Source organism: Piliocolobus tephrosceles, chromosome 13 (genome assembly GCF_002776525.5).
Source record: "Piliocolobus tephrosceles isolate RC106 chromosome 13, ASM277652v3, whole genome shotgun sequence".
Classification (NCBI taxonomy): Eukaryota; Metazoa; Chordata; class Mammalia; order Primates; family Cercopithecidae; genus Piliocolobus; species Piliocolobus tephrosceles.
This window is the reverse complement of record NC_045446.1, coordinates 77,035,163-77,042,796: the sequence shown is the minus strand read 5'-3', so window position 1 is coordinate 77,042,796 and position 7,634 is coordinate 77,035,163. Positions and strand designations below refer to the sequence as shown.

The 7,634-nt window shown below is 39.0% G+C and overlaps 1 pseudogene; it reads left to right on the top strand.

Annotated features, from left to right (window-relative positions):
- The first annotated feature begins 640 nt into the window (after positions 1-640).
- LOC111540959 lies at positions 641-6,442 on the top strand (annotated as a pseudogene).
- Positions 6,443-7,634: the final 1,192 nt, after the last annotated feature.

Sequence of the window (7,634 nt, the reverse complement as noted above, 5' to 3'; positions counted from 1 at the left end):
CTGCCTTGCGAGAGCCAAGTGACCTACTTTCACTGCCTTGAATGTTAGAATTTCTAGCCACCACCCCTCAAATTCTGGAACATCCCCACCCACTCTCCTCATCAGCAAGTCATACTATGACATGAATTAGGACTCGCTGAGTCTTTACTCGCTGGCAGTTGTGGATATGGTATGCTTCGGGCATCCAAGAAGTGTAGAGTCCCTGGGCACAAAGAGAGACATTAACCATGTCCCCAGCTTCCAGCAAGTGGGTGTTCAGTTTCTTATAAGAACTATTATTATTATTATTATTATTATCACTATAGTAACAAAGAGGTCTCTTCACCCCTAGATACTTCAAAGCTCTTTTCTTAGAAACAAGGATATTCTCTATCAAAATAAATAAATTAACATTCAAATTTCATCAATTGCCTTGATTATATTCATTATGAATATTTTCCCCCAATGTGAGGATCCAAGATTACGTATGACCTTGAGTAGCCACTTCTTTAGCCTCTTTTAACGTGGAGTTTGCACAGAGGTGTTGATCAATCCCATTGATCTATTCACTACAGCCCTGCTTCCGTACTCTCAGTCATGGAGAAAGAACTCAGCTAAATAAAAATTCCTGTGCAAAACCTTCCCTGGCATGGCAGAGGGGATGGTATTGAGGTACCTGATTAATGTCAGTGCCTATATGGTGTCTGAATGGCCAGGGTATCATGTACTAGAGCTAAGAAAAATAAATTATGTATTTGCCAAACCTATTTGGGAACAAACCCATATCTTAGAAGCTTATTTATTTCCACTTGGCAAAAGTATGTGCTGCCACTGAGGACAACAGTCATACCAAAGTTAGCTTAAAGAGTTTTTTCATTCTTACTCCCTCCTTCCCTTCCCTCCTTCCATTCTTCTTCCCTTTCTTTTCCTTCTCACCTCACTCCCCCTTTCCCTGGTAGTTATTTGAGCTGAAAGACCATCCTATAAATATCTTAACTGAATAATAACATCCAAGTGGTTCTCTGAAATGAGAAGCCCACAGTTAGGCTGGTTCTGCCAGCTATTTTAACCATCACAGAACTGAGACAGTCTCACATTCTGTAGCTGATATCAAATATATTAAAATGCACATACATGTCATGTAAGTTTTTTGAATGTATTTTTATAATTATGTTTTTGAAATTATTTGGTTATAAGTTACTTATTTATTATAGGATTGCTTGTAATTTCTGGAAAATCCTTGTGCATTCTCTGGAAATCTTGTGATGTGAGAAAATCTAACCCTCAATTGTGTTCAAATGCAATGGAAATTTCAACACATAATAAAGAAACAATAAAGTTGACTTAATAAAGCTGAGATAGCTTACAGATATTCAGATTTTAATACTTTTAGTTTTTGCAAATTCCCTACAATATTTAGCTGCATTTTGTATTTGTTGTTGTTTTGCAAGGGGTTTAAATGTTCTTATTGTCCCCCAACTCCCCACCCCGCCAAAAGACGTGGAAGCCTCAAACACTGTGCCTATGGGCCACATGGCTAGAACGCCCTGACTAGTTGGAGTCATCGTTATGCTATTACCTCCTGTGTGTTCCTGGATGAGTACTTATCTCTCTGTTTCAGCATCACGGGAGCTGTGTGACCAAGGAAGTAGCACGGTCGTATCTAAGGATGATAAAAGTCCATGAAACATGATAATAATTTTTGCTTGTACAATACCATCCACTAAATACTTTCACATACTTGACCTCATATAATTCATTGTGGTCATCAGACATAACTGAGACGGCTTGTGTGAGGTTTGACTTGCCCAGTTGACTGTGAGTGGTGTGGACCAAGGCACCTGCCTGTCTTGTTCACTATTGAATCCCCTGGGCTCAGAACATGGCCAGTCCGATATCCATCTACCCACCCACCTATATCCATCAACAGAATATTTATTGAGCATGTACTACATAGTGCTGAATAATGACTAGTGATGTTAATCTATCTTGGAGATTTTGGGGAGGGGGCATTTAGCACCATAAATAGTTTATTTAGCATCCAAACACATAGCTTTCTTTTTTTTTTTTTTTTTTTTTTTTGAGGTGGAGTCTCACTCTGTCGCCCGGGCTGGAGTGCAGTGGCCAGATCTCAGCTCACTGCAAGCTCTGCCTCCCGGATTTACGCCATTCTCCTGCCTCAGCCTCCCGAGTACGTGGGACTACAGGCGCCTGCCACCTCGCCTGGCTAGTTTTTGTATTTTTAGTAGAGACGAGGTTTCACCGTGTTAGCCAGGATGGTCTCGATCTCCTGACCTCGTGATCCACCCATCTCGGCCTCCCAAAGTGCTGGGATTACAGGCTTGAGCCACCGCGCCTGGCCCATAGCTTTCTTTTAAATTACACATTTTGTCTTATAAATTATGCCACTTACTTAAATTTTTAAAAATTTTATGAAAAAAGAATCCAGGTTCTGAGTAAAGTCCATCACAGTCCAAATGTGGGACCTTGTTGATCTAGGATAGTGGTTAACAGACAGAGTTAAGCATCAGGGTGTTGGATTCACTTCCACACTAAAATACTGAGCTTAGAGCCTGGAACAAATGATTTAACTTCTTTAGACTGCAGTTTTCTCACTTGCAAAATGCAAATAATAACTGCACTGTTGGCCTCATGGGCTTTTCGGAGATTCATGAGGTTATGAATATGTGATTTATGAACTGTGAAGAGCAATACATAATTGTAAGAAAATATAATTATGATGATGATCGGGATCATTATGGGAAGAGAAGACAAGATAAAATTAATTGTAAAGTGTTTTATAAAATTCAGATGCCAGATTAAATAAAAATTAATAAACAATAGGAAAGTGAAGGGTGGAAGAAACATTTTAAAGAGTAAAGAGTGATAGAAACATAATATCCTCCTCTATTTCAATAAACAATGAATGACCTGTAATTGGGAGTACAAAATGAGGACATCATTTATGATTTAACAAGCTTCCATAATTTCCTAAAGCAAATATTTAGATTCTAGATTCAATGATGCCATGGAACTGTTACTCCCTAGAAAAATTTGGGCCACAATTGATGGAGACTGAAGAGAGGCTTGCACATTCTGCTTTGCAATCTTGTTGGTTATGCCAATCTCTTTGCAGAATTGCTCTGTTGATGTAGATATTTAACTGTAATCTGAGCCTCATTTGCTTATGCCTGTAGAAGGAAGGGATGGGTTCCCACTATCTCACTTTGCAAAGGCTCAAAAAGATGGATTTACTAGGTTAGCAATACCCAATGTATCAAAGAGTCAAGGAACCATATCCAATCAAATCAACACCCTGGTAGGCCTGGCACTCAAATCTCTGTCTCAGTCCATATATAGCACCCACTGTGGGCTAGGATTCAGTGTAGGATTTGAGAGGAGAGAGATGGTAGAAAAGGATAAGATTTAAATCACAATGAAATAGATAATGTAGGCACTCCTAAAAGAGAGTCAGATAGCCAAACACAGTCCTTTGCCATTGCTCATTGGGCTTTGTGAACTTAGGAACTCCAAAGAAAAGAGGAAAAGACTGGATTCCATCATAGTTTCAGAGCTCAAAGGCTTCACCCCACTGTTCTTACTTTCCCCCTTTTTATGTTATGTTATGTTATGCTATGTTATGTTATGTTATGTTATGTTATGTTATGTTATGCTATGTTATGTTATGGTATGGTATGTTATGTTATTTTTGACACAGGATCTCACTCTATTGCCCAGAAGGGAGTAACTGCAGGGGCGTGATCTTGGCTCACTGCAATCTCCACCTCCCAGGCGCAAGTGATCCTCCCACCTCAGCCTCCCAAATAGGTGGGACCACAGGCGTACGCTTCCATGCCTGGCTAATTTTTGAATTTTTTATATAGACGGGATTTCACCATGTTGCCCAGGCTGAATGATTCCACCTCTTCTAAAGGGCAGAGCCCTCTTTTGGCTTTGACTTCTCTTCATCAAAGCCCCTTGGTTTGAATTCCCGATGAAACCAATGTGACATTGCTTTGCTCTGTTAAAATGCATTAGAAAATGTGGAAACATGAAAAGATTTAAGCACCATTAAGCACACTGCTTTGTGATAATCTGATATGAACTTACCTCCTCGACTCTTCTGTGAACTCCATGAAAGCAGAACACTGTCTTTTCTATCCTGGTGTCTCTGCTTCTAGCCAGGTCCTGGAACCTAGTTAGTATTCAGGAGGTGGTGGTTGAATTGAATTTGAAATTGTTGAGCCCTCTCACTTCACAGATGTAGGAGCATTAGAACCAGGCCAGGGTTGGCACACAGGTCTCATTCTACTCATTAGGGAGCCATCTGGAGTAGATGAAGCAGAGACAGCAAGTTCAAGTCCTGGCTTTACACTAAATTAAGTTAGCTATTCTACATCTCAGACCCTCAGTCTCTTCATCTGTAAAATTAGATTAATCATACTTTTTTTGCATGATGTTTTTACAGATTAGGAATACTAAAGTAAAAGAAATAGGAACTGAATAAAGTGTATGTATCATCCTTATTACCCTCTGCCTCCATGTTTGTTTCTAGTCACCAGATATAGCCTCCTCATTCTTTTACGGAAAGTAACTTGCCCCCATCCCCTGATGGGGCCTCCCAAACCTTCAGGCTAGTCAGGTTGAAACCCATGGTACTTGATCCCTGGAGGCAGAAAGTGACAGGAATCTGTGGCTCCAGTTCAGTTGTAGCCAGTGTGGATCCTGCATTTAAACTCCCACACTCACCCCTGAGTTGTAGCCCTGGTTCTGGTCAATGGCTTTGGCTTCCCTTCCCAGCTCCAGCATCTCGAAATTAAGAGGCAGAAGGAAACATGGATTTCGTATTCCCCCCTTGCCCACACTGCAGAGATCCTTGATACGAGGTCTCAAATTCCCTACAAAATACTTCCACTAACAGAATCACCTCCAGCCCATGCCTCTCTGCTCCCAGAGGTGGCCACATCCCATTCTTGGTCAGTCCTGGTTGTAAACAGGATTTTCCTTTAATTATGAAAACCGCTGCCCTTGAAAGACCATCCATTGGTCCTAGTTCTGCTTTTTTTTTTTTTTTTTTTTTGCTTTTAAAAAAAAATTTTTTTTTGAGTCAGGTTCACACTCCCGCCCAGGCTGGAGTGCAGTGATGCGATCACGGCTCACTGCAGCCTCGACCTCCTGGGCTCAAACTATCCTTCCACCTCAGCCTCCAGAGTAGCTGGGACTATAGGCACGCCTAACTGTACCCAGCTAATTTTTTTATGTTTTGTTGAGATGAGCTCTCACTATGTGGCCCAGGCTGGTCTCAAACTCCTGAGCTCAAGTCATTCTCCCGCCTCAGCCTCCCAAAGTGTTGATATTACAGGCATGAGCCACCATGCCTGGCTCTAGTTTTGCTTTCTACAGCCACATAAAACATAACATTTAATTTCCAAAATGATACCACAAGTCTCTAAAAGATGGTAGTCATTCCTCCCATTATCTCTTTGGCACATGGGATGAAAAATTACCATGTAAACTTCACAAAGACACATGTTTTTCAGTTTTACCTAAATGGGTGCCTTGCACATAGCAGGTGCTCAATAAATATTTGCCAAATGAATAAATAAATGAGCCCCTATTATGTGCTTTATAATTCACTATCTCTAGTTCTCACAAGCTCTCTAGGAAGAAATTACTAATCCCATTTTATATATACTATTTTGCATGTAAAGTAGGATCTTCTCTTCTGTATTCATCTTTATTTCATCTGTAATGTCAATTCTCCTTCTAAAATGCAGATAAAAGAAAGTGCTTTTTCTTAAAAATCCTCTAATAAATCCATTTTACTTCTAAACAATTACTGGTACTCTTACTTATTAAATCAAGCCAATAGGCCCAGACGCTGATACTATGGTCATGGCGGAGGGGGTGGCGTGCTGAGGCAGAACAGGCTGGGCACAGGATTTTTATAACTGGCCTGATGAATCCTTTGAAGAAATAGACAGTACACTAGCTGTTCAACAGTATATTCAACAGAACATAAGAGCAGATTGCTCCAATATTGACAAAATTCTTGAACCATCTGAAGGCCCAGATGAAAGTTAGAGAAGTAAGGACATTTAAGGCAATTCTGCCTTGAGCTAAATGGACTTGTTGTCAAACTTCAGAGTGAATGCCATCCAGATACTTGCACTCAAATGACAGCAACTGAACAATAGATTTTTCTTTGTGCTGCTCATAAAACTCCAAGAGTGTCCTGCTATAGCCTATACTAGACACACACTTGATGGCGCTGCATGTCTTCTGAATGGCAATAAATATTTTACCAGCAGGGTTAGCATAAAGGAATAATCTGTAGCAAAACTAGGATCAGTATGCTTTAGGATTTACAGGATATTTTTGCATGCTTATTTTCAAAATTGGCAGATATTTGATGAATATGAAAATTAAATATTTTTGTGTCATTGGTTTACTAAATTTGTGATGAAATAGATGAAATATGATTTGATGTCCTGCGATAACCTGATTATACCAATATTAGAAGAGGAAGTACAGAATTCAGTTTCTGGGGAAAGTGAAGCAAGAAGGGAATCATATGGAAAAATGTACTGATCACCTATCTAACATGAATTATGTACTGTATATATAATTTTAGACACATCAATCATATATCCATATTATAGCTTCTTCATTAGTAGTATAATCCATATTATAGCTACTTCATGTATAGTATAGCTGGGTTATACATGTATTATATGGGTTATACATGTATTATACATGTTATACATGTATTGTATGCTGGATTTGCCTTTTAAATTGGGAAATACTTTTTAAGTTATTCATAAGCTGTATATTCACCAGTGTGGCACCCATGGTTTTTTTTTTTTATTATTATACTTTAAGTTCTAGGGTACATGTGCATAACGTGCAGGTTTGTTACATATGTATACTTTTGCCATGTTGGTGTGCTGCACCCATCAACTCGTCAGCACCCATCAACTCATCATTTACATCAGGTAGAACTCCCAATGCAATCCCTCCCCTTCCCCTCCTCCCCATGATAGGCCCTGGTGTGTGATCCATGGTTTTAAAATAAGATTAGTATTATCTGTTTATAATACCTGTTAATGAAATAATTTACAGTTTGGTAAAATTGCTGCTAAACAATCATTGGATCACGATCCTCATCAAACAAACCCATCTATAAAAAAAATTGACTGAGAGCTTGAGGTTTCACACAAGCCATTTACTAAAGAGGTAGAAATGTTTTTCTTTGATTTTATCCTGAGTTTAGATATCTTAAAAAATTCTACAGTATGTAGTTTTGTCTTACCTGTTAACTTTCCTCAAATGAGATAAACTGTTTTAAAATTCTGTTTATAGTTTTTGATATGCATATATAATTATGTATATATCTAAATACAAATGCAAATGAAGCATGAGTAATACTTAAATAATTTTACTGTGCTACATAAAGAACATACTTGGAAAGGATTTACCTTTCTGCAACAATGGACTGGTGCATACAGGATGATGATAATGATAAGGCACATAAATGACATTCCCACTAGAAACCTGCCCTGTCCACCCTTTCTCATTTCCCTTAACCTTATCCTCAAACTACTTTAGCTGAGAAGCTTTTCACCAGACTGTTAGTGGTGGCTTATACCTATTTA